Raw genomic sequence first — 12,266 nt, 5'->3', positions numbered from 1 at the left:
CGTAGCATTTTGAAGTTAAAGAAGGAAAATCTGTGATATACTTTGTATACTTATAGTAACCAGCTTCATGAACGAATTTGTCATTGCTCACCTTACTTTTCAAATAGTAATGAGAAAACTCACAGGAGGCCTAACGTTTACTTTAATTAAAAGGAAATATATTTGGAATTACAACTTTAATAACTCTAGTTCCAGTGAAACAGATCAGACAATGAGGGAGCAGCTGCTTTTCAATTCAAAACAGATGGTACCTTTCTTTTCCTAGTCAGATTTCCGTTTTGGAAATGATACATCCATTGAATATCAGTAAAGCTATGATTTCAAGACTTCTATGTCATAAAACACTTTTTTGGAGGAATGATGTGAACTGTGTCTCACAATTTATGTGTGTTTTCTTTGAACACTGATTTGTAAACATCACCAAATTAAATACTGGAAATGATTTTTTTTCAATGGAAGAGAATGTTGAAGAAGGCTATGGTTTTTCCAGTGGTCATGTATGGATGTGAGAATTAGACTATAAAGAAAACTGAGTGTCAAAGAATTGATGCTTTTGAACTGTGATGTTGGAGAAGACTCTTGAGAGTCCCTTGGACTGTAAGGAGATCCAACCAGTCCATCCTAAAGGAGATCAGTCCTGGTTGTTCATTGGAGGGACTGATGTTGAAGCTGAAACTCCAATAATTTGGCCACCTGATGCGAAGAGCTGACTCATTTGAAAAGATCCTGATGCTGGGAAAGATTGAGGGCAGGAGGAGAAGGGGATGACAGAGGATGAGATGTTTGGGTGGCATCACCGACTCGATGGACGTGGGTTTGGGTGGACTCCAGGAGTTGGTTTTGGACAGGGAGGCCTGGCGTGCTGCAGTCCACGGGGTCGCAAGGAGTCGGACATGACTGAGTGACTGAACTGAACTGAACTGAATGTTTGGCAAAAACTGGCCCATAGTTTTTCTAATAAGTACTAATAGCTAATTTTATTAGGATAGTATATTATCAATGAAGAGAACATGAAGAGAGTGCTTTGAAAGAAAGCTATAGAACCAACTTGCTCAAGAGGCTTTCACAATAGAGCTTAGACCCCTTGACAAATATACCTTTAAACTCAGAGCTGTCCAAAAGGCATGACTGTATCATTTCTTTTTTCCTACACCCACATAATAATTTCAAACTTAAGATTCCCCTCAAATTCCTCTCTACCAACCTATATTTAATGTTTCAGCAATTATCTCATCTCTCTGTATCTGAAAAATAGTCCTACAAATTATTCTGTAATAAACTTTGCCTGGCTTTCTTTCAATTAGCATCAGGCTATACAATGAAAATTCTTCTGGTGTGGATTTTTATTATATTTTTCCTTACAGTTGCTTTTTAATTTAAGAACTCTAAAGCATTTCCTCTAAGATTTAGGTCCCTATGGTTTATGCTTAACATCACATTCTCATCAAATTTGAGGCTTAAAGAAGTAACTCCTTTTTATTCAAAGAAACATATAATTTTCAAAATAAAGATATTTTCATTTTTATAACTCTGTAGACAATGTAGAAAATTTGGAAAAGCACAAGTGAAAAAACCTATATTCAATAATATCTTTAACATTTAGTATAAATTCTCCATATACCAGGGATCATATATAGTAAATTTAATGGTGATTAATGAATAAGTTAATACATATTAGTTTGCTTAAAATATCAAGCTCCATTGTATTTAAAAAGCAGACAGTTAATTTGAAATGTTAGTTTATAAATAAGACTATTACACCGCACATGTTAGTAATGGATTTCATTTTGTCAGGTTATTGTATTTAGATTGCCTGCTTAGCTCTAAATCAAGATCCTGGTAACCAGTATTCACAGACAAATGAACCATAAGAGATAACAGTATCACTTTAATTGAGGTCCTACCTAATCTCCCTGTCTAGGTAAAGATTCAATGGACTTGGCTTTTATTAGAAACCTGCATCATTACTTTGTAAGACATTAACTCTGACCCCAGTGAAATATCTCTAATCATAGGTCTTAGATGCAGCAGGGTATAAAGCATTTGTAAAAGTGAAAATGTTATTCATATTTTTATACAATGCAAAATAAAACTTTTAATGCATTTTTTTAAACAAAGTTCAGGTGAAACATGAGAGCAGTGAAAAGTTGAATTGATGTCCGCACTCATTTATCTCATGAATGAGTCAGAATTTAATTTACCCTAAACAAAGATATTGGACAGATGCTGATATAGGATAAAGTCTAGTTTTCAAATTAATTTTCTTGGTTACTGAAAGTGTTTCAGAAATTGAGCTGCCAATTCCATTATCCTCAGCCAAGTGATAAAGATGCTAAATGCTACATTTTATTACAAAAAACTAATAGTAAATATTTTAAAACTAAAATATAGTTTCATAGCCTGTATGTTGCAATTCAAGTCAAAACCCCTGGTCTCCTGTGCTGGTCACCCAAGGTGATATAAGATGACTAATATAAAAATGCATGGCCTGGTTATAAGGATGATACATCTTCATGTGACTTTAAGCTTTGATGAAACATCCTGGCAAAATGGCTTTATAGACAAGAACTCTGCTTTAGAAGGATTCCATTCGATGAATTCTGAGACATCTAGTTCAAAAAGTTTCTTTTCTTCTCTCTGATTTAGAGTTCAAATTCTTTAGATACAACTTCAGTTCAGTTCAGTTCGGTCACTCAGTCGTGTCTGACTCTTTGTGACCCCACGGACTGCAGCACACCAGGCCCCCCTGTCCATCACCAACTCCCAGAGCTTAATCATACTCATGTCCATTGAGTCGATGATGCCATCCAACCATCTACATCCTCTGTCATCCCCTTCTCCTCCCGCCTTCAATCTTCCCCAGCATCAGGGTCTTTTCAAATGAGTTAGTTCCTCACATCAGGTGGCCAAATTATTGGAGTTTCAGCTTCAGCATCAGTCCTTCCAATGAATATTCAGGACTGATTTCCTTTAGGATGGACTGGTTGGATCTCCTTGCAGTCCAAGGGACTTTCAAGAGTCTTCTCCAACACCACAGTTCAAAAGCATTGATTTAGTTACTAACAATTGAATTGTGGTGCTGGAGAAGACTCTTGAGAGTCTGTTGGACAGCAAAGAGATCCAACCAGTCCATCCTAAAGGAAATCAACCCTGGATATTCTTTGAAAGATTAAAGCACTAATACTTTGGCCACTTGATGCAAAGAGCGAACTCATTGGAAAAGACCATGATTCTGGAAAAGACTGAGGTTAGAAGTGGGCAACAGAGGATGAGATAGTTGGATAGCATCACCAACTCAGTGGACATGAATTTGAGCAAATTCTGGGAGATAGTGAAGGACAGGAAAACCTGGCTTGCTAAAGTCCACGGGGTCACAAAGAGTTGGACACAACTTAGTAACTGAACAACAAAGCAATCCACCCTTTTCCTGAAATCCACTGTATACCATAGAAATGCTGTTTGTACTGGGCAAAAGCAATGTTTTATACTTTAGCCTATAAACTCATATTCCTTGGCACACTTGTGTAGGAAGAAACTAATAGTACACTTGCCACATTTAATTAGGAAATATTGTGCATCAGTTTAGAAAATATAAAAATGAATGGGGAATGTTGTTAGGTCAATGAGGAGAATATAAAAGTTTTGGCCTTCAATATCATGTCATTTAAATCAGTTTTATATCCGTCTAGAGGATCAAATGGGCTTCCGTTGTGACTCAGACCTGGGTTTGATCCCTGGGCTGAGAAGATCCCCTGGAGAAGGGAAAGGCTACCCACTCCAGTATTCTGGCCTGAAGAATTCCATGGACTATACAGACCAAGGGGTCACAAAGAATTGGACACAACTGAGCAACTTTCACTTTCTTCTTTCAGAGAATCAAATAAAGTTATAATTTACCTTTTCTGGTGTTCTTATACCATGATCTTCAAGTCATTGAATTACAAACATTTGCCTCTGAAGAGTCTAAAGTTCGCAAGGCTTATGAATAAACCCAGAGTCATGAAACACGAATAATGAAAGTGTACTTGAAAAAGACTTTAGGCTTTTCTCTTGTAGTCTAAAAGGGAAATTTGATAAATATGATCAAAGTTTAAAACTTTTGGTTTGCAAAAACCCTGTTAAAACCAACAAAACATAACCTACAGATGAAGAGAAAATATTTGCAGGTCACATATCCAATAAGAACTAGTATCTAGACTATATAAATAACTCTCAAAACGCAACAATAATAGGACAGCCTCATGAGAAAATAGCCAATGATGTAAACAGACAGTTCACCAGTGAGAATATACAGGTAGCAAATAAATACACAAAAGATACTCAACATCATCATTCCTCAAGTAAATTCTAGCTAAAGCAACCATGTGGTATCACATACACTTAACAGAATGAATAACATAAAAGAGTGTCAACATCGAATGCTGACAAATCTGAGGAGAAACCGTTTCACTTGCACATTGCAGGTATAAATGTAAAATGCTAAAACCACTCTGGAAAACAGTTGTGCAGTTCCTTAACAAACTGAACATGCAACTATTCAATTATCATGTAACCCAGGAACTGCACCCTGGGACATATTGAATAGCAATGAAAATTCATTCCCACACAACTGCTTGTGCATATTTGTTCATAGCAGCATCACTTGGCGATACTCAAAAGCTGAATCCTCAGTAAGTAATTGGTTAAACAAGTTGTGGTATTCCCACACCACAGAATGCAGCAGTATAAAGGAATGTACTGCAAATATACATGATGCCTTAGATGAGTCTCCAGAAAAATTATGCTGATTGAAAAAAGTCAGTTCCGAAAGTTTGCATACTGGGAAACCATTCATGCAGCATTCTTGAAATGACAATATTTAGAAATAAATTAATAGTTTCCAGCTGTTAGGCATGATATGGAAGTGGCTAGGTAGGTGGGTTAATGGTAACAAGGGATTTTGGTGGTAATAGGAATATTCTCTATATGAATTACATCAGTGTTCTATATCTGATTTTGATGTTGTATTGTACTGTTGCATAATATTACCATTGGAGGAAAATGGAGAAAAAGAACATGAAATCTCTGTTTTTCCCTACACCTGCATGTAAATCTATATATATATATATATATATATATTTCTCAATATAAAAATTTTGACTTAAAAAAATTAAAAAAACAAACAACCTTGGTGGGAGAAGGTTACATGGTAGATGTTATATAATTAGTTTTGTTGGTCTAACAAAATGATATATTTTGGTATTGTTTTCCCCTCAGATTTTGTCAACATTATCCCCTCTTCCTGGTTATTTGTCAACTTGTAATAGCAAATGGAGGAATATTCTTTCCTTAATAGGAACTTTAACCTAAGTTTATTTTTTTTAACTTAAGCACATTTATTTTGAAATAAACCTTAATATCGCTGCCTATTAGTGAAAACAAATTTAACTTACCATTACAAAAGAGAAAGCTATAAAATGAGTATATAACTATTCCATGATTTTAAAATTTATCCTCCTATTACTTAAAACCTTCACATGTGAAGTGTGGATACTATATTTTAAGAAACACTGTGTGGGAGTATTAAATAATTTTAAAAATCCTTAATTTCTAGTTATTACAGGTATTTTGTGCACGCTCATTTTGGGGTTGTAGAAAATATTCCATGACTTAGAAATGATTATAAACATGGATATATATGAAGGTATGTAAAGTACAGCATTTTTATATTAATTTCCCTATCTCTACTAATTTTGAGAATATTGATAACAATGGTTACAGTTATACTGACAGGTACCAGAAGTGTTCAGTCTTATATTAATGAAATTAGGCCTTTCTGGAAGTTTACCGCATTTCTTTTTTCCGAAATAATTATCCTCCTCAAACAATCCTAGAGACTATTAATACAGTGGGATTACCTGATATTTCTAATTTCATATTAGTTTTGATATTATTATGTCTTTATATAGATGTGACTCTAACCAATAGCAGACTTTTAGGCAGAGGAAACAACTTGTACAAAATATTGTCTCTTATTTCTGGCAGCAAAATTAGTTCATGTAACTGTAAGCACATAGATAGGATCCACTTGGGGTTCCTTTAATGAGAGGCTGAAAAAATGGGAATTAACTTGATGTTAATGAAACTAGAGAAACAAGGTAATAATAGACATGCTAAAAGGTACCGCTATTTTTTTTTTCCTAATTTTCACTCTATGGAAAGATTATTTCTGCTTTGAAAATTCACTGATATGAGTGAGTCACATGCACACATGTATAGGTAATCCTCCTAGGCAACAGATGTGTATTTAAGAAAGGCCTTCTAGGAAATCCTATATATATATTTTGCATCATGTATTCAGTTCAGTTCAGTTGCTCAGTCGTGTCCAACACTTTGCGACCCCATGAATTGCAGCACGCCAGGCCTCCCTATCCATCACCAACTCCCAGAGTTCACTCAGACTCACGTCCATCGAGTCAGTGATGCCATCCAGCCATCTCATCCTCTGTCGTCCCCTTCTCCTGCCCCCAATCCTTCCTAGCATCAGAGTCTTTTCCAATGAGTCAACTCTTTGCATCATATATTACTTGAGTATAAAGTAAAAATATTGAGTTTAAATATGAAGTGGGTGGAATCAAAGCATGTATGGGGAGATAACTTAGAAACAGTGCTGACCTTATTTTTTTCTTCAGATTTTATATTATGATATCCATCTACAGGGGCTCTTTTTTCTTTTTCCCATGATTTTAATGAAACCTCTAAATGAAAATAGCATACATATTTCCAAATGCCAAAGGGTCAGTTTAATGGCTCCCATACTGGAGTGGCTAGCTAGCTGTTCCCTTCTCCAGGGCATCTTCCCAGCTCAGGGATAGAACCCAGGTATCCCACATTGCAGGCAGATTCTTTACCAGCTGAGCCACCAGGGAAGCCCTAGAATACTGAAGTGGGTAGCCTATCCCTTCTCCAGGGGATCTTCCCGACCCAGGAATGGAACCAAAGTATCCTGCAGTGCAGGTGGATTCTTTACCAGCTGAGCTACCAGGGAATCCCTCCAAATGCCAAAGGGTCAATTTAATGTTTCCCTTAAAAGTGTTTCCTTCCTCCCTTCCTCTCACCCTCCCTTTTTTCCTTCCTTCTTTGCCTGTGTATCTATCAGCTTTCTTTCTGTAGAGGATGAACATCGATTTAAAGGAGATACCGTCATGTTCATGGGTTGATCTGTATTTCTTTGTGGCTCCTAAAGCAATCATTCTACGATGAAGTGCTTAACTTCCTGCAGGACTCCAACCTAATAAATCAATTAGTAGCAATTAATCAGGTGTATAACTCATGACACCCAGAGGAAAAGTGTATATTACTGCTTCTGTTATGGACAATGCATTTCTAACTGAATCTTGATTCATCCAGGTTTCATTCGGGTGTGATTTATTGCTCCCAAAGCTATGGTTTTGGTATAGTTAATGATTAAAGGTAGGAGGTCTAACTTTGATTTGAGGATGTAATTTTAATCTCCTTATTCACCTTTATGATAAAATATGAGAAAAGGCAATTTAAGAATTATCAGTTAATACTTTCCACTGCTTATTTTAGTCATCATGATCTTTGATTGCAAAACTATATATATATATATAATTATATATATATATTCATTTGAACTATGTTTCACATGATTTTGTTAAATTAGTGTCTCATGCTTGAAGAATATTCAGCTGAATTATTTTAATAATTGCTAGTGCTTGACCGTTCTTATGACGTATTAGAAGCTGATGATTAACCAGAATTTTATTTCTACTGAAGGACTTGTCTTTCTGTTTCAGACCTTACATTGATGCTTTTGGTACATTGGGACAGACGTTTCAGTTCTTCAATGAAATGGACTAATCCAGCAAAGTGCCCCCTTTGTCCCTTTGCACCCTGTTACGGTGCAGCAATATTTAGACAGTACTTAAGGAGACCCCACTGTGTGTCTTGGAGGTGGGGTTCTACACTTCTCTAGAGAACCTTAGACAGGGACTGGACTAGTTCACTTAAACATGAGGACAGAAATCCCAAAGTTTTTGCCCTAGCTAAACTCTGTGGGGAATATGATACTGACGCTTTTTTTTTTTTTTTAATCTTTATTGGAATAAAAGCAATTTGAGTCCTTGGTAACCTCCAGTCATATATCTCTTATCATATATGGGGTTCTGGGAGCCAAGTTTCTTTTCTTTAATGGAAACGTTAAACAAATAGTATTATTGCCAGTCAAAGAGGATCCAAGCAATATATTCTGAAGATACTTTTTTGTTTTTCCTCAGTATTTTTTATCTTCTCGAAGAGAGATAAATGTGTCTTAGTATAATTTGCTGAAAGGAGCAGATAATAGTTAGGGATTCTCTGAATGTCTCCATAGGAATACAGATATTGACAACTACTAAATAAAATGTTTTTAAGAAGTAATTTTGATTAAGTATGCTGCTGCTGCTGCTGCTGAGTCGCTTCAGTCGTGTTCAACTCTGTGCGACCCCATAGACGGCAGCCCACCAGGCTCCCCCGTCCATGGGATTCTCCAGGCAAGAGTACTGGAGTGGGTTGCCATTTCCTTCTCCAATGCATAAAAGTGAAAAGTGAAAGTGAAGTCACTCAGTTGTGTCCGACTGTTAGTGACCCCATGGACTGCAGCCTACCAGGCTCCTCCATCCATGGGGTTTTCCAGGCAAGAGTACTGGAGTGGGGTGCCATTGCCTTCTCCTAATTAAGTATATATTAGTTCAAAAGCAGTTTTATTTATTAAAATTAATAGTGTTTTGTTGAGGGACTTCCCAGGTGGTGCTATGGTAGAGAACCCTCCTGGCAATGCAGGAGACGTAAGAGACGTGGGTTCAATCTCTGGGTCAGAAAGATCACCTGGAAGAGGGCATGGGAACCCATTCCGGTATTCTTATCTGGAGAATCCCATGGACAAAGGATGACAGGCAGTCCATTGGTTGCAAAAACTCAGACATGACTTAAACAGCTAACACGCACGCGTAGTTTTTCCAAACTTTAAGGGTAACGAGGTGTAATCACATTCTCTCTCTGACAGGTAGCTGCATATCTGGATATATATGTATATATTGGAAAAGGCAATGGTAACCCACTCCAGTACTCTTGCCTGGAGGATCCCATGGACGGAGGAGCCTGGTGGGCTACAGTCCATGGGGTCGCTAAGAGTCAGACACGACTGAGTGACTTCACTTTGACTTTTCACTTTCATGCAATGGAGAAGGAAATGGCAACCCACTCCAGTGTTCTTGCCTGGAGAATCTCAGGGACGGGGGAGCCTGGTGGGCTGCCGTCTATGGGGTTGCACAGAGTCGGGCACGACTGAAGTGACTTAGCAGCATATATATATATATTTACTATTTTAGACTATATATATATATATTTACTATTTCAGACTATACTAGTTTAATTCTTTACTAGAATGTGAGAAGTGTCCCTTTACTTTGGTTAAATCACAACCTCTCTATCTCTGTCTCCTTTTCATCTCTGTCTCTGTCTGTCTGTCTCTCTCTACGGATGGATAGATAGATTTGTGTGGGGGGGGTTCTGTCTCTCTCACACACAATTTGTTATTTGTTAGCATCTTCTGGAAATTTCTTCCTGTTCTTTCAGTGCCTCTATTCTTTATTTCCCACCCTTGCTTCCCACACACAAACACACACAGACCCCACTTAATCCAGCCTTGAGAAAATCAGTCTTTACACTGAGCATAATCTTTTTTTCTTACAAATTGGGTCACTCAACAGTCTGCTTCTGGGTCACTGACTCATTTTCTTTGCAAATGCTTCACTCTTCTATAGAGCTTTAAAAATTTCTCAGAGAAGAGTCTTAAAAATCTTTCAAAGGCAAAGGTCGGAATACAAACAGCACTGAATGGAGTGTGGTTTATAATTGGTAGTGCTGAAGGGTTTGGATTTGTGACCGCAGAATTCTAAGAAGCCGGAAAGTGCAAATTCCCAGGTCCGGACTTCCGTTCCCTGTTAGATGTCTTTGCAGAGGTCTCTCAAAGTGACTGTTATTGAAAATATGGCTCAATCCTCTATTCATAGTAAGTAGGGGCATTTTGCTTTGGTGGAAGAAGTATAAAAGTTTCCTTTCATGGAAATCTGATGGCTAATTGAAAATGCAAAAGGAAGTAAATGATTCTTTAGAGTCAAAATCATCGTTCTCAGCATGTTTCAAGGGACACTAGTTTCTGTAGATATTAATAGGCCTTAAATGAGCAAAATAATCCTCTTGAGGGAAACGCTGGGTTTAGGAAAGTTAAACAAGTTTCTTTATTGCAGGAATTTTTATAATCTTTGATATACTAATGCGGGTGAACCTCTAAGGAGTGGATAAATATGCAGAAATTACTAAATTTATTTAGCCACCAAAGAACATCTCATGGAAGCATAGGTTCTTTGAAACATACTTTTGAAAATGCTGTTATATATGCCAATAGTATAGTGTTTTTTTAATGATGATTAAAACCTGGAGAAGCTTTTTTTCTTTTTTCTTTTCTTTTTTTTTTTTTTTTTTGTAGAATGGTAGTGACCTGTCTGAGATCAAGCCAAATTCTTATTAATGCCCAAGAAAATAGTCATTTCATTGGCTTCTACCATCTGTTTCTTTTCTCTGGAGTGACCATAACAAAGCAGCTTGGAGAGTCTGCTTTCTGTAAAGATGAGCTAAAAGGTATTGAAGACAATATCCACCCATTCAAACTCTGGAATCCTGCCAAATAAATTACCTAATATGAATTTTCTAGTCTTACTTCTCTGGCTTCTAAAAAACGTTAATTCTTAATTGCTATCAACATAAAGTCCTGAAAGACACAGGTATTATCTGATGTCACATTGTATTTCCTATATTGATTTCAGTGTTTTATACATAGTAGGTCATTGGTTGGTAGTATGTTGGGTTACATCCAAATTAAACTTCAAAACGTTCTGAACATTCTTCTTAGATTTTGTACATAACTTGGCTTCTGTCTTCTTCAGTAATATCTGTTTCCACCCTCCAGTTCTAATCAGTCAAAACTGTTATTTTCTTCCATCACTCTATATTCATCCTCCATATCACAGAACTCATTTTAGTTTCTAATCATCTAGTTGTTGATATAATTTTGTGAGTTTTTTTCCCCCTCTCAGTTCAGTTACTCAGTTGTGTCCAACTCTTTGCAACCACATGGACTGCAGCACACCTGGCTTCCCTGTCCATCATGAACTCCTGGAACTTGCTCAAACTCATGTCCATTGACTCGGTGATGCCATACAACCATCTCATCCTCTGTCATCCCCTTCTCCTCCTGCCTTTAGTCTTTCCCAGCATCAGAGTTTTTTCCAATGAGTCAGTTCTTTGCATCAGGTAGCCAAAGTATTGGAGTTTCAGCTTCAGCATCAGTCCTTCCAATGAACACCCAGGACTGATCTCCTTTAGGATGGACTGGTTTGATCTCCTTGCAGTTCAAGAGTCTTCTCTAACACCACAGTTCAAAAGCATCAGTCTTTGGTGCTCAGCTTTCTTTATGGTCCAACTCTCATATCCGTACATGACTAAGGAAAAAAAAAAAACACCACGGGACATTAAGTTCTATAAAATAGACTATCTCTGTTTTTATCATTATGTCTTTATACACAAGATTTAGCTGAGAAACATGTTTATTGTATTCAGTAATTAGAATGAATGAATAACTGTTCAATAATTAGAGTGAATGAATGAAAATATGAACGAACGTATAAATGTAGGCATGCTTCATTTTCAAGTGCTCAGTTCACGAGATCAAATTACTGATTCAACCATGTAGCAAAAACTTTTTAAACATTATTTTTCCAAGGGGAAAAAATATGAACACTAATACATTAGTGCTAATCATGATCTTCCTGAAAGTATATGCTATACATTCTGATACCTGAAAAAAATTCTCAAGCATTGGTTTTTAAAAAGCACATTCAGTAGTTAATATTTATCATCAGGAAGGGACACTATTTCTATCAATATAGTGGTCTCTTAAACAATGGTTAAGACATGCTTATTCAACATCAGGAATCAATGGTTGAATGCTTTTAACTGGCAAATTCTAAATTATAGATAAATAAAAATATTGTTTTGCTTGAGATCACTGGTAGTACTCTAGGAGTTCTTTACAAATGGTGACCTTTATCTCTTATCATAGGGCAAATTAGTATGGTTATTTGAGAAAGTTTACCTGTAATACAAAATTAGGTGTTGAGTTAAACAATGATAATCTGTCAAGTTATATAAGTCCATCTATAAAA

The sequence above is a fragment of the Budorcas taxicolor genome, chromosome 25 (genome assembly GCF_023091745.1).
Source record: "Budorcas taxicolor isolate Tak-1 chromosome 25, Takin1.1, whole genome shotgun sequence".
Taxonomy (NCBI): Eukaryota; Metazoa; Chordata; class Mammalia; order Artiodactyla; family Bovidae; genus Budorcas; species Budorcas taxicolor.
Note: the sequence above shows the minus strand (reverse complement) of the source record.